Genomic DNA, 20,262 nt, shown 5'->3' on the forward strand with positions numbered 1-20,262 from the left:
ATACAGGACCTGTTTTAACTTCCTGTCCTTCAGTCTTGTTAGTTTATGTTATACAGGAGGTTTCATTGTGGTATTTTGATATATGTATTCATTATACTCCAAATTGGTTTAACCCCTCCATTATTTTCCCTCCTACTCCATTTCCCTTCTTAAGGTGACTTCAACAGGTTTCAATGTTTCATATTTATGCTTGCATAGAGAGTACATCACCCATATTCATCCTCCTTTACTCTCTTCATTTACCTCCTCTCTCACTAGTATCCTGTCCTTCATTGTTTAGGTGTCTGTTCATTGTTTAGTGGGAATTTTGCCTTGGTATTTCACCTGTGAATATATTGTGCTTAAATCAAACCAACCCTCTCCATTACTCTTCCTTACCCTTTTCTCTCTATCCTGTGTTGTTTAATAGTTTTCAGTGTTTCCTTGTGTCTTGTTTCTACACAGATGTGATGTGTTTCATTATTATTCACTTTCTGTCATTTTCATAAGGTCTGTCTTGTTACCCATTTGGATCTGGGTGAGTCTGAGAGCAAAATTCAAATGGAGGAGAGGTGGAAAGAACGTCAGTTTGGGATTAAAATCATACTGGGTGGGCTATGACTGCATCCTGCTGTTTTGTGACTTTGGTAAAATTGTTATCCCTTCACCTCCTGATCTGGAAAATGGGGGAATAAAGCCAGTTTGAAGAGTTATGGACAGGGGGATACAATAGTTTAACCAATCAAACCCACAGTGCTTGACCCACATGGGTGTTCTATTTATGTCAGCTCTTACTATTCTAGGAGAAATTGCTTCACAAAATTTGAATTGAAGTGTGTTGCTATTATAGAATTTTAACATTCAAACTGCCAAGATTGCAATATGAACCATCATTTAAAACTTTTTTAAATGTTGAAGATTAAACTAGCAAACACCACAGACTATAGGGTATACTTCAATTTCAACAACGCTGAGCTGACAGTTTGTACATAGGATGCCTATGTATGAAGAACTCAAAAAACTTTAGCATCTTTTCTACCTTGCCCCTGCCTCCCAGCAAAGAAGGAAAGAAATGCAAAGAAACAAGGCCAGAGCCATTGCCTAGACCACAAAGGGATTGAATGAAGAGCTAGATATGCATGGGTGTTCATCTGGGCAAGCTTTCTGCTAGTAGGTAATGTTTGAAGGCAATGAGGTGCTTCTCTTCATCATTCATGGAGCTGCAGAGTTTAATAATGTTGAAATTTAATGCTATCTGAAAGTAAAACCAGGCAATGAGAAAAGTTGTGACTAATTTCTTAAATGGATCCTTAAAATGTCAAAGTGTGGACTACATGAGTAATCAGTGAATAAAAAGAAGCCTCAGGGTGTGGGAGAGGAAAGAGTAAGTGGGCATGGAGACTAAAGACTGGTGTCCCTGATTACCTCCAGGATGGTGGTGGTGGGGGGAGGTTGATTCACCTTTAGATACAATTATCCCATCTACTAACAAGAAGATGAAGGAGGAAAGGGTAAGTTTCTTCTAGCTTGGAACAACCATGTGCTTATGCCTTGGAAAATTTGTGATGGTTAAGCTGGAGGTAATATTAGAAAATTAGACTTTCTAATGCTTCAAGCATTTCTCACCTGTCTTCTGAACAGGAAGGACCTAGTGGTCCCTTGCCACTAGGGCTTGCTACCTGCAGAAGGACCAACATGCTTTTAAAAAACGTTTTCCTAAAACAGATATAATCCTAATGTAGTAGAAACTTTTCTTTTATTCCATGCTGTAGCACTGGCATAAACTCTGCATTCTAAATCCTTAGTTTGTTTTCTGATGTTAATTCTGGCTATTTAAAGGGTCACCCATATGAAAATAGGTAAGGGAGATATTTCAGTAAAACTACAATTCCCTAAATCTCTGAGTGCTTTACATGAGACCACAAGGAGTCTAGAAACGCTTAATATAAAAGGACAGATAGTCGTAAAGTAAGTGGTTGCCAAAGAAACATGAAAATAATGGCACGACATACAAATCACAAAGAAACAGCTAAGAAATTTGGAACAGAGATAGGGGAACATGAATATTAAACTTCAGCTCAAATCAACATCCACTGACTTGGCCCACAACTGAAAGGAATGCAAAACTGAATATGCCATAATTTCTATCCCCACTGGGTCCACACATTCTCCTGGGGCAGAGAGAAAGATCTCTGACTACAGGCATCCCTGTGCAGGTTGCTGGAATTGAGGTACAATGAGAGGTTAGGTCAGAGGAAATTCAGTAGGGGCTTATAGATGGCTCTCTGCATGGGGAAGATTAGATGGATTTGAGCAGGTGGATAAAATTGTTCAACATCTAGAGAAGGAAGAATTAGCATTCAAGGTATGTGGAGCATCACAGTCAAAGGCTACAGTTCCAGGCAACAGTCCAGAGTGATTGATGGAGGACTGTGGACTCCATGCATGTGTTGTAGAGACAGAGATAGGGATATTCAACTTATATATGCAGTGCAGAGAGACCACTGGTTTTATGAAGGGAAGTGACATGACAATGCTTTTACTTCATAAAACTTATACTCCATGGTAATAATAATGACCACCGTTTACCGAATGTCTGCCATTTCCAGGCTTTTTATAATTGTGATCTCATACACTCCTCACCACAATGCTCTTAAATACATAGTATCATTCCCATTTTATAGATAAACACAAGGAGGTTCTGAGAATGAATACAATCTGAATATCATACAGAGTAAGGACTAATTAAAAGACTATGGATTTGAAAGGATGCTTTGCTACCATCTGAAGTATATGCCTTTCATTTATGTGCTGCTGATTTTATTAACCAAGAACAGGACCCACATTTTAACAGCAAGAGCCTTGGACGAAAAGTAGCATCATTCACATAGCTCTTCAAAGTGGACTCTTAGGAACTCTAGCACCACACTGTGAGACACTATACCATAAACTAGTTCAGGTGATAATCCCAGTTTTTCTGCTAGCAGGCAGGACAAGACATACTCCATTTTTAAAAAAAAATTCTAGCAACAAACTACTATCGTGTTTGGAGGAAGAGTAACATTCCTATAGCACTTTCCCACAGCCATCCTCATTTGAAGGGCTGAAAACAAAATAGTCTGTCTTTATGATCTGAATGATGTAAGCGTCAGCAGATGATACAAGCACAATATTCTGTTTTCATGATGCTATGATTTCTTGTCTTGTCTAGAGGAGCAAGTATAATAGTGATCTTTCTGATTCTGTGATAGTGTCTCCTCTTAGAAAAACACTCATTTTTAGCACAGTCAGGGTTGAAATTGAATGTGAAACTCCAGAGTTTCTCTTTAGCCTCAATCACTCTAACTTTGGGGCTTCACCCTCTGAAATTTAGGGGAAGAAGGGATTAGTAACCTCATACTGTTCTTGTCTGAATATTTGTGACTGTGATGTGCAATTATAACTGTATTTTTATGGGAATTGAGAAGCAGATACATCTCTCTGGGAACCTTCATCAGAAATGCAAATCATGTATGTTCTTGGATCCTAGGTAGGCACCTGGAATCCTCCATTTGTAGTTTTCTTTGAGGAAGATTAAAAATAAAAAAAAACCATATGTTCTACTTTAGGGAGCAAGAGTGAAGGAATGTGAGCACTAAAAGCAGAAATGTGGTATTAAATGAGCAGATGAGAGCTTCCTTTTATACTAGAAGGCATGGTTGTGATACACCTGGTGCTCTTACTTTGTTTGGCTTTGTGCAGGCCATTCCCACAGGGAGGATGAGTAGGGAAATGTGCCAAGGCAGAGGCAAGGAGTCCCCATAGCCTACCCATTCCACCAATTTTCAGTGTTTTCCTGAACAGATCTCAAGCTACAAAACACTCAGCTGCTGCATAATAGCTGTAGGTTCAGCTCAAAATGTTAGTCATTTCATTATACACACTCCAACAGGGGTATATAAAAGTTGTTTACAAGGGCAAAGCCCTAGCTCCAAAAGCTGGCTTTAAGAGCTCCTTCTACCTTGCCATATTTTAATTCTTTGAACCTGAAGCAACAATTATATTTTTATAATGCTAGTAGAGGAAGTTATTAAAACACTTGGCACAAATGTGTCTTGGTCCCTTCCTCTGTTGGAATGTTGTAAATCATTATGACTAGCACCATTTGTGCAAACCCATTGAAAAAAACATCACATTGAATAATTTCGGTGGCTAATGAAAGGAAGTTAAAGGTAAATTTCAAATTTAGGCCATATGATACAGTGACTGAAAAGATAAATGGTAGAGATGGAGGGACTATGTTTGAATCCTAGAGCTGCCTCTTAATTCCTACGTGAGCATGCCACATAGCTTCTCAAAGTCTCTGTGTTCTCATCTGCAAAAAAGGGAACAAACATTAAATGCCCAATAAAAGCTAGTTATTATTAGAGTTGTTGAATTGATATTATATTCTCTTCTGTGTCAAGGGAAGATTCTCGAATCTGTGTCAGAATGAAATTTGATGACCGTGACCATTTTCATACAGGCAAGTGATGTGATAATTTTCTTAAGAGTTCTGGCAGCAAACAATGGCACACTCTATCTTGTTCTTTCTTCACCAAGGAGTCCCATCCTATAGTAAGATTTACATTGCTACCTGGCCCTGTCTATGAATGTTTAGGCAGGTGTTCAGTTGTTAGCATCATGTGTTACTCTGTTAGCACCTCCCCAGGTGCCATGTTTGTTATCTTTTTCTTACCCTTGGCTGAGTTTGGAAATAACCTTTGGAGTCTCAGCTATCCGGTGAAACACATGATTCCTTGTGCCATATTCTACATAGGCTGTGGAAGGGTTTTAAATATTGGAATCAGAAGAGCTGAATTCAAGTCCTGGTCCCTCTAGTGATGGGATTTACAACATATTACATAAATCCTGTGAGGCTCATTATCTCATCAGACAATGGAAATGGTATTATTATTATTTGCAGGACCAAAGAATAACATAAAAGAGCTTTGTAAGCTGTTAAGGAGCTTCACAAACAGTTATTTATTACTACTTTTGAGAGGAAGGACCATCATTGATTGTTTACTTATCTTGTGGATTCTGAGGGTTCCTGTGGCTGAAGATGCCATGATATATGTAAAAATAAATGTTGTATTTCTTATTCAAGGGTCAGAGCAGTGGGAACAACAATGATGAGAGGTGAGGAGTTGTTTGTCTAGGACCATGCCAGGCTCAAGAAAGGCAAAAAGGGAAGCATGCCAGTAGAGAGCAAAGTTAATTGACTTCTGATTTATTAGAATTGAACTTTACATGTTTCTTCCTTCCTTGCAGACATATCCCATTTCACCCTTTTGTTCCTTCCAACACCATTTCTGGAAACCCTTTCTCAGGTCTCTTGAGACACTTTGGACTTAGTAGTCATCAAACATTAATTTTTAAATGGTAGATGCTTTTATGGGACCCAGCACTGACCCCATGAAATTAGCCCTTCCTACTTAGACTATCCAATTATAAAGAGGCTTGAACACGGAGAGATTTGCGATTTTCTTTGCCTTACCAGTCCTAGGGCCTCATGTGCAACATTCTTTTGTGTTCTTTCTCTGAAACATCTAGCAAATTGAGTAGCCAGAAGTCTGACTGAAAACAGTGGGCCAAATTTGCACTATTTATTCTGACTGGGAAGAAGAAGGTGGACTTGTTATTTCATGCTGCCTATTTGCAAGAATAATGTCAGAAGACAAGAACTCACTAGTGGGAGATGGTTGACTGCTATCCATACTCACTTCCTCTAGAGACTCTGGAGGAGAGGAGCGATGCTCTCCCCAATGTTATCTGTTCCAACTGGCTCCCAGTGACCTTGAATTTTGAGGACCAGCAGCAAGTAGGTTTTCTTCTCCATTTAGACTTTTATCCAAGTAACAGAAACAGGCTATAGACTTTTAACAAAGTATTTATATATCTGTATCTCTATCTATCAATCTATCTATCTATCTATCATCTATCTATCTATATCTATCTATCAATCATCTATCTCATATATAAATACAGCACAGTACCTATTGATTTTTCTCTGGCATTAAAATGCCTTTGGGGGTATTCAGAATAGAAGCCTTGACAGCAGCCATCTTGATTAGCTGAGATTTGGCAAAAATGAAAAGAGGGTGAGACTGGGAGTAAGATATTCCACTAAAGCACTTGATTTATACCTCTTCTCTACTCATCACTACTTTTGGGCTACATTGTGTTGATCTCCTACATTCTTTGACCTTAAAAATCTCCCATACCACTTCTGAAGCTATTGTCAATTAGTTTAAAATCTAGTTTTCCATGCTTCATTTTGTGATACTGGGGCCTGGACTCTGAAAACCACATTCTGCTTTGCCAGCAGAGCCCTTGCTGGGCTCTGCTATTACAAGGTGCTAGAGGGAATCTGAGAGGCTAGAGATGACAGGAGAAACTTGGTACCCTTAGTGTCTGCTGGGTGTTCCTGGCAGCATGTTGCTGGCTTCACATTTTCACCCTGGCAGCAGCAGTTCTTCCCTGGAACAGCAATTTAATCCAGTTTTAGTTTCTCTACTTCAGCAGAACTAGACTCCTTATGAGCCCTTGGAGACACCAGCGCTGTATTGGGCTCTTCAGGGGTTTGGGTCTTCTCAGTCCAGAGACATCAGCACCGGCCAAATAACCCTTCTTAGATCCCTGAGACTGGCTAGGTTGGCCAAGCTTCTAGGATTTAATAATTTCAATCTTTTCCCTTTGTTCTTCCCTAGAAGTGGTATCTGCCCTTCACAGTAGTCACCTCTGTGATACCTTAACATTATCTTTTCAGATATGCAATACCTAGTAAGGTATGCTTTATATTAAATTCTGTTAAAAATACTTGGTGTAATTCCTGCCTCTTGACTGCCCTGTGATAGACACCCCACTTTTGAAGTCTAACACAACTGGCAGCGAGAGCTAACAGTATTTCTACTTAATCAAAGACACACATGTATGCTCTGTGGGTTATCTGTTGAAAGTCCACAAGAGACAGATGTTATCTGAAAGGAATAATCCAGGGACCCAAATAACTATGCACACCTGAAAACTCTTCATATTTTATTGAGTCAGGTCATCTGAAAGCTGTATGTTTGGACCATAAAGGTTCATGCATATGTCATGGAGCGATGGGGAACATTAAATGAAATAATCAAATAAAACACTTAGGAGACTATAAATGTTCAAAACACACCTGGTAATTGTGTATAAATACATTTTTTGAGAAGGAGACGTGATTCTGCCATTTTCTGCAGAGTTTTTATAGAAAAGGACACCAATGTCTTTGAAGGTTTAAGAAAACAAAGTTGTTATACAAAATTACAAAAAGGAACATTCTTTTCAGCCCAGAGAAAAGAGGAGGAGGTCAGGGGCATGTGAACTGTTTAACTCAATCCTCAGCACTCTGCAGTAGATGGGGAAGGTGCATGGTTTGCCAGGCCCAAGAGCCTACAGAAAGACTATAGGGGAAAGAGTAATTCCTGCTCAACGTACACACAGGAATTTTGTGAAAGTGAGAAATGGTCAAAGGATTTGCTATCTGTGGAAGCAATAAGTTCTCCATCAGAGATCTATCAAAGGCAAGAAGCTGCTGGATTAGAAGAGAGGGGTTTCTCATAGCCATAGGGAAGACTGTTAAAAGTTCCTTCCACATTCAGGTTATCTGTGATTGCATTCTATGTTTTCTAAATTCATGGGTTAAAATTGCAAAGGTGGAAAATGAATGGAGAGAGAGAGAGAGAGAGAGAGAGAGAGAGAGAGAGAGAATGCATACACAAAGTATAAGATTACAAAGGCATGTTAGGAAAAGCTACACCTGTGAAAAAACCTCCCTTTTCTTTTTCTCCCCTCTCACTATTATATTTTCAACCTGCTGAGTTGGAAAAATGAGAAATAGGTCATGATTGCAATGTGTAGTTTTCTTTTCTTTTTTTAAATGAGATGATTTGGGTCAATTTTCTATACACCAACTTTACATACTGTTGTTTCAAAGACAACTCTTGGCATTACAAAGAGAGAGCATAATAAAAAATTCATGGGAGAAAAAACTACAATCAACGTAGAATAAGCCTTTGAAAATTAGCCAATTAATCTGGCTTTGCTTTGTTTCCCTCGTATGGGGGACTTGATTTACATAAAAGAAGTCTAATGTGAACAATGAATGCATACACAGAAAATGAGAGTTGAATAAAAGATTACTTATGTATATGACTAGACACTTCAAAGGCTCAGAGTGAAAGAACTCCAGATTCACGACTTTCTTAAAAATGAGCTGTGATGGACTCTACAGGGTCAGGAAGGGTTCAGAACAGAGCCACAAGACTTTCTGTGTGGCTAGCCATACACGATAGCACCCTCTTGCTATTGTGATTGATTTCTACCTTAATTCTGTCATAGACAGAGCCAGGATCAATGAGTGGAAAACACATTGGGGTAAATCTGAACTCTTTGAAGAAAATTTCAGATGATCTGGTCTATATGAAGGAGCCATCAGCTACATAGAAAGCAATTAATTCCCTACAACCAGTGCTAGGTCAAGCTTTCATTGGAGGACTGCCTGAACTAGAATTGGATGAAGAGATCCCTTATTGTACTGAGATTCTTAGCAACAGTTCAGTGAGCAAGAATATGTCACAATAGATATTTATAGGTCTATTTATTCAGCTAAGAGGGTTTTAGACAGTGCTAGCCATAACAGGACTTCCTTGTTTTTTGGTCTCAACCCTAGCATTCCCACCTCCAGGTGTGCTATTATACCTTAGAGGAGACAAGATGTCTTACACTGACCATATTTTTCAGAGGTGAAGGTGCTCTTTCCAAGGAAAATATAGTGAAATATTCATGTATAAGAACTCTGGGTTCAGAAATTATCTTTATGGAAGCCCAAGCTTCCATAAAAAATACCACAGAGTGGGTAGCTAAATAATAGCAATTCATTTTCTCATAATTCAGGAAACTAGAAGTCCAAAATCAGGTTGCCAGAATGGTAAGGATCTGGTGAGGGCTCTCATTACAACAATATGACTTTTCTTCTCTCTCTTTCTGGGTGTGTTTCTGTGGAAAGGGGAGAAGAAAGAAAGAGAGAGAGAACAAGCTTTTTGATGTCTCTTATAAGGTCACCAATTCCATTTTGAGGGCCCTACTCCTATAATCTCATCTAAGCCTAATTTCTTCTTAAAAGGTTCATCTCCAAGTACCATCACACTGGACGTTAGAGCTTCAACACATGAATTAGTGGAGGGAGGTAGAGACACAAACAACACACTTTCTGTCCATGACATGACCAGCCTGAGACAAAGGTGTGACAGGCTACTAGTTGAGGACTTTGGTCAAAGTATGCACCCTTCTAAATCTCAGATAACTTAATGGAAAATAGAAACCACAATTCCTTCAATGAGGTTTTGTGGGGGCTATGTGAGTCAATGAAAATTAAGCCCATTTCACATAAAAATAGTCTAGGAATTTTAGCTGCTTCTACTGTTGTTATTATCCTCAACTCAGATGGGAAAAGGATGATTCCATAAGCTGCTCTTCTCTCTTCATTTCTTCATCCTTGCTTTGCTTGCTTAAATTCAACTCAAGTTTCACTTTTCTCAAGTCACCTCTGATTATCCCTGTGAGAATCAACTAAATTGGGTCTTTTCTGTCAAAGGGATAACTTAGTCAGTAGAGCATGAGACTCTTAATCTCAGTCCTGGGTTTGACCCCCTTCTCCCCCCTCTCCCAGTATCACACTATGGAATGTCTATCATTGTGTGAATATTAGCCAATTTCCCCAGTTGAGTATGTGCTAAGTGGCATGTCACCTAGCTGAAAAGTTTCTGCCTTTAAGTAGAGAATTATTTGTCATTGGATGTCCTAAAACTCAAACTCCTAGTCTTAGGATAATCATTGTCCAAAGGAATCTGTTTCAAGGGCCTTTTGACGCATAGTTTAACTTGGTGCTGCCATTCCAGGCCAAACAGTCATTTTGGGCCTCAGTTTTTCCCAGAATCCTAGAAAATTCTCCACCTTATGGGTCACCTCTTTATCTATGGGTACACCAATCAAATTAAGCCTCATGTTTATGCTCTCCAGTCATGTCTGCTCTTTCCCTATGTCCTCCCCTAAACCTCAACCTTAGTCATTCGTGAAGACTGTGAACCCAAGATCCCTCCTTAGGGAAAGGGGCAGTCCTGCATCACGGATAAAAACTGAGGGGTCCTTTGGCCCCTGTGTGTGTATGCTGGCTTGCGTGACTTAGAGACACACACACCCTTCTGCAGAAGTAAATTTTGCCTTGTCTCTCAGATTTTGAGCATGTGTCTGACTTGTGATGCTCTTATTTCTAACAATTGTAACAGGGGTTCATTTGAAACTATCCCTTGCTCTCCCTTACTTCCCTGTGTCTTCTGACCCTCTGTAATCCTTTCAGTTTAAGAGAAGCCTTCCTTAGGTGAGTTACCTACCTGCAGGAGAACTAAGTCCATTTGGAGGTTCCCACAAGAGACGAGGAAAGAAGACACACTATAGATGAAGAAGACCCTGCCCAGCAAATGGACTTCCTGCCCATTGTTTCTCTGTAATGCCCCTTTTGTTTTCCCATAAAAGTGATTTGCATCCTGAAACCTCCTGAGATAGAGATTTGAGACAGAAAGTCTCCTCTGTTTTCTCCAGGTTCAGCTTTGAACCTGTTTCCTTCTTCCAATTTCTATCCCCCAGGTTGTTAGTAGCATGGCAGCAATGTGAACCTCTGATTCCAGTAACACAATGAGGCAGAAGCCACCTTTCTTTCTCTTTCATGACACACTAATTTGTATACAATCTGCATTCTCACTGCACTGTTAATGGGATTTTTCATTTTACTTCTATAGTTAGGGTTTGAGCTACTTGAAGAACTACCTGGAGTTAAACCAAATTTCAGTTAAGGGCACAGTTCTCCACAAGTTGGGCCTTACTTCGGGCACCAGCCACAAGTTTGAGGTTCCTCTGAGCCATTTGCTCTCCTGTTAAGCTGGCTGCAAATTCAGTGGTTCCTATTCAGGTTTGATAACTCAGAGGAATGATTCACAATATTTAAGAATAGAATACAGGTCAGAACCAAACAAAAGAAGAGATGCAAAGAGTGAAGTCTGGGAGGATTGTAAACATGAAGCTCCCATCCTCTTCAGGGATGAATTACCACCTTGGCACATCAATAAGTGACAATACACAGAGTATTGCCAACTAGGAAGCTCACCTAAGCTTTGGTGTTTTTACTGAGGCTTCATGTCTGTATGATTGTTCAAATCATTGGCCAAGTGACTGACCAAAACCCCACAGTTGGGTTACTAGATTGTTCAAAGCTCCAACCTTTTATCACATGGATGAGCTTTCTGGTGTGACCAGCTCCCATTCTGAGTTATCTTGTTAGCATAAACTATCTGAGGGCTACCTCAGTAGCAAAAACTATAAGGTGTATGTTCCAAGGGATCTATCAGGAAAAACAGAGACACTCTTATCACTTAGAAAATTCCAAACATTTAATGGTTACTTCCCAGTAACTAAGGACAAAGGTCAGCCCAATTCTTTATTACACAGGGAAGCAGATATGCATCCTGATTGCTTAGTACTTAAAAAATGGTAGCTAGTCATTAAGTATTTGCCGAGTAAATAAAAGAATGAATAACAAAAGTCAAGACAAGGCCATTGTCTTAATCTCATGGAAAGAAAAGCTGGCCAATTATCTTTTTTGGGGGGGAAAAGGAGATAGATTTCTTTCTGGAATTTGAAACCCTCACATTCCTTGTTCTATTTCCTTCTTTGTATTTTCTTATTCTCATTGAGTTCCATCCACTATCACCATTCCTTACTATCACAAAACAGACAGTGTGTTCCTACTTAAAACTCTGTCTTTGCTTTTCATACCTTTCAATAGGATTTTACAGTTCTGAGAGCTGAGGAAGTGAAACAGAAAACATTGTGCAAGAAAATCAAATTTCTTTTTCAGTAGCTGAGGTGCCTTGATGCATGAGAGCATTTCAGTCCTGCTGTTCATTCCTCTCCACATTATATTAATGTCACTTGAGTTGCCACTCTATTACTTATTATTAGTCAAATCAATAAGTAACCTGCAGGCTCAAAACTTACTGCCTGTCAAAGTGAGGCGTGGAGGTGGACCTGTTAAGGCAAAGTGATATTTCAAGTGTCAAGGGGCACACTGGTTCCCAAGAGAGGTTTGCAGAGCACAGTTTGGGTCAGCAAACAATTATTGAAGGCCTAGTATGTGTCAGATGCTGTTCTGGGGCTGGAAACATCAGAATTCAGAAGGCACAGCTTCTTTCTTTGAACCTGGTGACTAGGGACAAGGGACACAAACACAGACAGGACGGACTTTGCCTGTCAGGTCCTTTCAACCAACAGAAATTCTTCAGGGTTTTTATGTCATCTTCTGAGGTATGACTGCAATATTTAAGATCATAATTTTTCCACTGTACCCTGGTATTTCCCTCATTTACTTTTCTCCAAATATTCATCAATATCTGAAACATTATATAATTTGCCTATTTGTTAATTTGTTTGTCTTATGACACTAGAATGTAATGTACAGGAAAGGAAGGATTTTTGTCTCATTTGATTCATAGGCTGTATCTCTGCTTCCTCAGTCTGTGCCTGGAACAGAGTAGGTATTCAAGAAAAAGTTGCTGAAGAACAAACATGGACCTTTTTTCTCCCAATTGCCAATAACAAAAAAATACAATATTTGCTTATGGCAAGATGATCACTCCAGAGTGTTAGATATAGTGTCCAGGGCCTCAGGGATGAGGAGGAGGTAACCAATAGGCACTCAAACCCAGAAAATTGAATATATACTTTGTATATATTGTCTTGCCTTAATCCTCACTGTGTGCCTGTGAGACAGCATTCCTTATTCTCATTGCAAAAGAAATGGAGGGGTAGTGAAATAGCTTGCCTGTGGTTCCTTAGTTCATTGGTGCTAGAGCTGAGATTTAAATCCAGGCCTGTAAGAAGCTATGATCCCTCTTCCCATCTGTGAGGTTAGGTTGCCACTACACCAAGTCTTTCTGAACACAAAGATGGGCAAGAGGCATTTGCTCCACTGGAGGCACTCGTAGCCTATGCTGGGCAAATCTGCACCAAGGGAACCATGCTGTTCTGTAAGGTTAGGATCACACACCCCATTGAACTACTGACAGAAGGTTGACAGGGTAGATACAAAAATGCTGCAGTGAATGAGCTATGAACTTTTGTTATGGTTTGGATCTTAAATGTCCCTTAAAAGCTCATGCCATGAAGGCTTGGTTTCCAGCTGGTATTGCTATTGGGAGGCAATGGAAACTGTAGGAGGTGGGGTCTAATGGGAGGAAGTTAGGTTATTGGGGGCATGCCCTTGAAGGCATGGAAACTCTAGCCCCTTATCCATCCCTATCTTCTTCCTGGTTGCTGTGGGTTGAGCACAGTCCTCCCCCTCATGCTGCTGTCACACTTTGGGGCTTACCACAGGCCCCAAAGTGACTGGGTAAATCATGGACTAAAACCTTGGAAACCATGAGCCAAAACAAACTATCCTTTTTTTTAAGTCAATTATCTCAGATATTTTGTTAACAGTGAGGCAAAGCTAACTAACACAGCTTCCCTCATCTCCATGTTGACTGTGCCCTGGTGACTTACTATTAAGAGAGATTAAGGAGAACAAAAGAACTCCATTACCAAACAAATACAAAAATTTTCTTTCATGTCTTGATGATTCCTAAGCCCATCTCAACTGTCCTTAATTCTACCCCTAATCCCTCTGGTTAAAGACTCTCTCACTCCCCTACAGCTATGAGCCAAAAAAGCCCTAGTGAGATGCTAAGTTAGAAACCATCCCATCCTTGTAGGAGGAAGAGGGTTTTGAAATTGGTATATTATCTGCACATCTTGCTTAGTGGTAAGTTGAAACTCATCTAACAGCCCCTTCATGTAGCCATTCCCTTTGCACCTCCACTGCTTTCATGGGGCTATTACTGCTGGCAGCTAGTTTTTTACTTAAGTCCATTCCTATATTCTTATCCAGTTCTTCTTAGTCTTTTTTGAAGAGAGGACAATACTTCCAGCTCCTGGTCACCATAGTTGAGTTTCTCTAGACCTAGATCATAAGCATCTAAAAGATGTTAAGACATTCAAGATATCCCCTGGAGCTAGTGATTCTTAACATTTTCTTTAGAGGCAACAGGACTTCCTCAGAAAACATTATGCCACCTTAGGATGGCTGGCCAGTCTGTCATGAACTCAGTCTCAAGGAGGGATGAAACATATTGCCATGCAATAGCTTTTAAGCCCCAGGAAAATATTGTAATTATGCAATTATTAATAGAAAAATTAAAGAGAAAATTTGATAACAATGGTAAGAAGCCCAGCTCTTCAGAAATAGTCTCCTTCACTGAGAAGTTAAAACTCAGCAGTACCTGAATTCCACTGAGCTTATTAAGGATTCCTAGAATGACCACAATGGTTTATTTCTGTTTTATTGGCAATAAGGTTGAAAGATAACCTCTGAGATTATTGCTCATTTTAGTAAGAAATAAAGCCATGTGCCAATAGAGTATTGGTAACTAGACATTTATAACACAGTGCAGTGGTGCAGAATTGATTAGCAAGTGTAATTGCAAAAAGTAAGATGCTCTCTGCTGCTGGTAATGATGACTTGTAGCATATTGAGAGGAAAAAGCATGACTTTCAAGGAAATTAGATTCCCAATATTAAGACTGTGTCTAAAAGTGTCCAAACAGAATTGGAAATAACCTAAATATTGAATGACATGTAAGAGCATGTGCTTTAGAGCATTCAAATATCAGTGTTAACAAGTATTAGTTTTTTGACCTGCAGCAAGTTCTTTATATTCTCAAAGTTTCACTCTCCTCTCTAGTGAAACAGGGATACTAACAGTGTTACTTCCCTAGCTGGTTGTGATTATCTAACAGACAATGCAAGTAAGGCAAAGACTGTACCTGTCACAAACCAAGCGATCAAGACAAAACAAAACAAAAAACTACATTTTATTAGTTCACCAGCAACTCCAGTTACTGGGAAGCAATAAGTCAGTGATTTCTTGAAGCTTTCAGTCTGTGGATGAGCTGTACTTTTGTAACAGATTAGATTCAGACCAAGAAGCAACTGGCAATCTGTGGTCTGCCAGGGTAGAACCTGGGGTTCTGTCTTGTGAACCCAAGCTGCAAGTATTAGGGGAATCTTCCCAGAAGGAGAAATGTAAAAGAAAATTATCAAAGGTGTCTAATTATTTCTAACATATTTTAAAGACTTCTCAAAATGAATTTTGCATGAAATGTACATCTAAATCATTTGATGATGGTTGACAGTTTCTACATTACAGTCTTTAAAAATAAATAAGCTTGAGTTTTCCTTAATTCTACCACAGGATCCAAATAAAACAGTATAACAGACACTCAGACATATACACACACATAGACACACACAGCCATGGAAAGATATTCTACTTTAACTTTCTATTGTATCTGGAAAGTAATCACCTTATCTACTCTTCTCTCTCTCTCTCTCTCTCTCTTTTTAGTAAACATTAATCCTCACAGATGGTGAACCATGGTAATCTCTGCTACCAGCTGCATAGAAGAATTTTTAATGAAATGGGAATTTAAAGGTTTTTACTCAAAGCACCAGAGTCTCTTCTACTTTTTCTCATAATGCTCAAATTATTTTTACTGCCACGGGTTATAAATATACAATTGTGCTGCTTTTGGAAGAAACTGACCTACTGCTCAGAAAGTGCTCACTGCTCTAAGCTTGCCATCTCCTGCCCTACCCAGTGTAAGGGTGCCATGTCCTTGTTGGAAGGCATTTGGTGGCTGGGATGACAAGATCTAGCTCTGAATGAACCTTATTCTGCACAAAAAACCCTGCCAAATCTCTGTCCAGCTTTTGTGGATATGTCTTCTCACCTTCTTTCTTCCTTTTAATAAATTCCAAAGGTATTGTAAGTTTGATTTAGCTGCTTCTCTAACTGAAAGATATGGTTTCTCCTTTTATTTCCTGGTCTAGCACTTCTCAGAATGACTACTTGGTATTTTGACATTTCCTGCTTAGCTTTAAGGTGCCCCCTTTCAAGGAACACTTATGAAGGGTTGTACAGGGAATTATACAGCTTCTTGCCCTACTCAGTTCTTGCTGAAGAGGGTTGAGATTGAACATTCATGATCATTCTCAAAGAAACCTCATAGGAAGGCCAGACCAAGTCAACCACGAAGGCTTTTCCAAAGAGGTTTTATAAAAAGTCACACACATGCAGCAAATTAAAAATCAAGATAGTGTCCAATTTAAGTTATGCTAATTACTTTTTTTTCCTATCTCATGTCTCTGCATTCACAATTCAGACCAGGCACAGGACTTGGGCTGTGGTATATGTGCTGTAGGTTTCCTTTGCCTCCTCTTTCTATATAATAAGTGCAAAAACACAGCCTGTGGTAAGTACCAGGTGGTCTGCTAATCACTTTTAATAGAAACACATTACTTTAAAAAATGTTAATGAACATTTAAAGGCATTCAAAATGGAGTAACATAAGGTGATTTTGATGCTTATAATACAATAGTTTTTAAACATAAACTACAAAGGTGAAAAACTTGAAGAATAATGTAAAAGTAAGACTATTGTCTCTTATTTAAGGATAGACAAAAAAGAAGGAAACAATGTTAAGGTTAAGAAGTTTATCTGTATTGCAATTAAATTACCACCAAAATTTTAGTGCCAAACATTGAATTCTCACGTTTGCCCTTCTGATAGCCACAAACCATTTCAGATGCACTGGGAGAATCTTTGAAGGCAAAGGGGGTTCAGAGTGAACCCACTGTCATGAAAAGAATTACGGAACCCTCCCCCCATCCCCAATCTGTTGGGAATATGTTCTAAGTCCCCTGGTGGGTGCCTGAAACCATGAATAGTACCAACCTTATATATTCTGTTTTCCCTAACCCCTGCCCTTTACAAATTTAATGTATTTTGCATCTTGATGAAGCACTTATCACACACTATGGCTTTAATTTAAAACTAGAATGAATTTCTTTTTCCTTTTTGCATAATTTTGTGGATAAGAGATTTAGTCTTACTGTAGATCTTAGAAATTTCAGCATGTGATTGTTTTTATTTCCTTATTACATCAATAGCTTTCATCTTTTCACTTAAAAGAAGCGCTTTATCATTTCTCTTTGTCATATCTGAATTCCTAGCACCACTACTCTTGTGCTTTGGGACCATTATTAAGTAAAATAAGGGCTACTTGAACATAAGCACTGTGATACAAAAGCAAGTGATCTAAAACTGAGATGGCTACTAAGTGACTAAGGTTGGGGAATGTACATAGAATGGATTCACTGGACAAAAGTCTGATTCACATCCTACGTGGGGCAAAGCTGAGTGGTATAAGATTTTATCATGCTACTCAGAACAACATACAATACACAACTTATAAATTGTTTATTTCTGGAGCTTTGCATTTAATATTGACCAAGGTAACCAAAACCACAATAAGCAAAATCACAGATAAGGTGGTACTACTACAGCTGCTTAAAGGTCCAGGCTAAGTTTCTAAGTCTCTTTGTGCCTCAGTTTCTCTAAGTATAAATTTATTTATGTGGACTTAGGTCTGGTTAATATAAGAGATTACCAAAAAACTATGCAAAATTCACCAGGAAACTTAAACAGGAACCCTCCTTCCAGATCCTCGATATTATTTCATTTGAGATCTGGACTCTGCATAAGGCAGGAGAAAGCAGTTTATCTGTCAAAGCAGACTAACAAGGGAAAAGAAAGAGCCTGAACATCAAACCTTTCAGAAGACTGGCTTCAACAACCCCAAATGGAGCTTGTCACTGCATTCTTTTTGTTCCCGTACACTTTAGAACCCATCCCATCAAGTTAATATCCTTGGCAAGATGGTAAGCTTCTTAAAGCAAGGATTCCTGAGCCCCTCTCTAGAAAGTCACATGCCTAGGAATGTATATATTTTTTAATAGCCATACTGATAATTCTGACTTGCCTTGATGTTGGAGAGGTTTTCAAGGCAGAGCCCAGGTCTTAGTAAGCACCTGGCACCTGCTAGACTGCCAAGAAAGCATGCTAAAATGCATGTGCTGAATGAATTAGTATGTTTCAAATCCTGCAAGCCAGAGCAGATACTGACCTTGATAGGATAAATTACTTGGGCATCAGACAAACTTCCTTAGACTACCACTAATACAGTGCACCTTGAAATGAACTCATCTAAACCAGTAATATCTCCTGAGGTGACAACATGATAAGAAGGATGGACAATTACACTACTACAAATAAGTGTTACTTGTCCTAGGCTATAAGATAATTCTCCTTAGCCAGAAAAGCCCAGAGAATCAAAAAGAGGAAGATGTAAACCTTAGGGTTTAAGTCTGTGTTCTCTAAGACTGAGAGGAAAGGAGACATCAGGGGTTATCAAAGTCAAGTCACAGACATTCCTGCCTAAATCATTCCTTAATTAAAATTTATTAAGACTGATACAATGCTGCATGATCTTTTATGACTTAGGAATCTGACTTACAATCACAATACTTTTACTCTCTCCCTATAAGGAAGTTAAAAGCCAGAAGAAAAGAAGCAGATGGAACAAAGCCAATGAAATAATTCTGACAATGACTGACTATACATATACAGTTAGCAACCCCTCCTTGGAGTCTGACCTGTTGATCCAGGAATTACCAATAGCTTTTCTTGAGCCATGGCTTTAGAGTGCATGCTATGCTATTTTGTTCATCATGAAAGAGCTAGCAGTCCATAAATCACCTGGGGGCAGGATCACACTCTACAGTGACTTGAGCAAGTGATTTGTGTAAGTTAATGTGCACCTCCTATAGCCATGTTGTCGTCAAAACACTGGGTCAAATCACATAAGTCCATCAAGCTGCTATAAAATATGCATGCAAAGAGAATGGATGTGATGTTGTTGAGAATAATAAAACAGTCCATAAAAGCTATGAAATAAATCAGCTGTTCTTTCAGGCATGGGACACCAAACACCACATACATCCATATATATTATATATGCTGTAAGCATACATATATTATATATGAGCACTTATTGACACGCTCAGAGAAACACAAAGTGATTAAGGTGTTTGCATTATGGAAGCATTTGCTACCAAGGAGGCATTGGTACATAGATTGAAATGATGCTTTGACCTGTGATCAATGGCTTTGCCAAGGACAATCTTTGAAGAATACTTCTTGCAGGGAACATGTGCATCCCTAGAAAGGATGAATTATAGATTGGAAACACAGGGGAGCTTACTCTTATGTCATGACTCTGGCAGGTAGCTCTAAGATGTTTTAAAGAAATTTTGTTTTCCATTAAACCACATTTTTAGCATAGATCACGAGGAAAATGTACCCTCAACCTGAAGCTGAACAATGAATGTGTTAGAAGATAGAGATTCCTTTCCCTCCCTCCCTCTTCCTCCATTATTCTCTTTCTTCCTTCCCTCATCTTTCTTTCTACCCACTCATTTAATTACTTTTTTGTCTATTAAGAGTGTACTCTAACTCCTCTGAATACTTATCAACAATGCCAGCATTGCTTATGAACATCTTCTGATGACAGAGCTTTTACTATGTACCAGTGAAATGACTAAAGACATGAACAAGATTCATTGTATATTGTCAGAGAATCATGTGTAGGTAGGAATTAATGATGACATCAATAAAAATGAAATATGTGCTTTAGAAAGAATATAGTAAAGGAAAGAATGACTAATTACAACTGTAGAGATTTTTGGAAAGTGTCCCGTCCAAGGCTGGATTTGAACATGGAGGAATAGGACTTTTATCAACAGATAAATAGGAAAATTGTCCAGCTAGGCAATCGTCATGTTAAAGACAAATAGAAGAGAAAGTCATCGACTACACCTGGTCTTCTCTACAGAGCAATAATGAAATACTGGTGCTCACATGAGTTTCTGGCTAGAATGGAAATACCTTTCCTTCTTTCTGACAGCAAAAAGGATAGAGCCTATTCCATACAGTGACTTGTATCCTTAGTCATACAGTTTTGCTCAGCTGTATTATTTATCTGCCTATGAGGGGGCACTCTGGCAAAGTGTCTTGAATCTCAAATAATATAATTTTCTCTCCTTTCAGATGGTCATGGTTAATTCAAGTTCAAAAAAAGTGTTCCAAGCCATTTTTCCCTGAGACAATACCAAGCCCATCCTGTCAGAACATGCCCAAACTTATGGTGTTTCATTTTTCCTGCTGTCTGTCTTGTGTCAGGA

At 39.0% G+C, this 20,262-nt stretch overlaps 1 protein-coding gene and 1 non-coding gene across 3 annotated transcripts in view; both read right to left on the minus strand.

The window, feature by feature from the left end:
* Ca10 (carbonic anhydrase 10) overlaps positions 1 to 20,262 on the minus strand; it is a 502,636-nt gene that overhangs the window by 201,629 nt on the left and 280,745 nt on the right. The gene's annotated exons all lie outside the window — the stretch shown is intronic.
* On the minus strand, positions 16,319 to 16,450 carry LOC141414494 (small nucleolar RNA SNORA51). Its single transcript, XR_012439521.1, has one exon. It is a non-coding gene; the product is annotated as a small nucleolar RNA SNORA51 (small nucleolar RNA).

Source organism: Castor canadensis, chromosome 11 (assembly GCF_047511655.1).
Source record: "Castor canadensis chromosome 11, mCasCan1.hap1v2, whole genome shotgun sequence".
In the NCBI taxonomy this organism is placed as follows: Eukaryota; Metazoa; Chordata; class Mammalia; order Rodentia; family Castoridae; genus Castor; species Castor canadensis.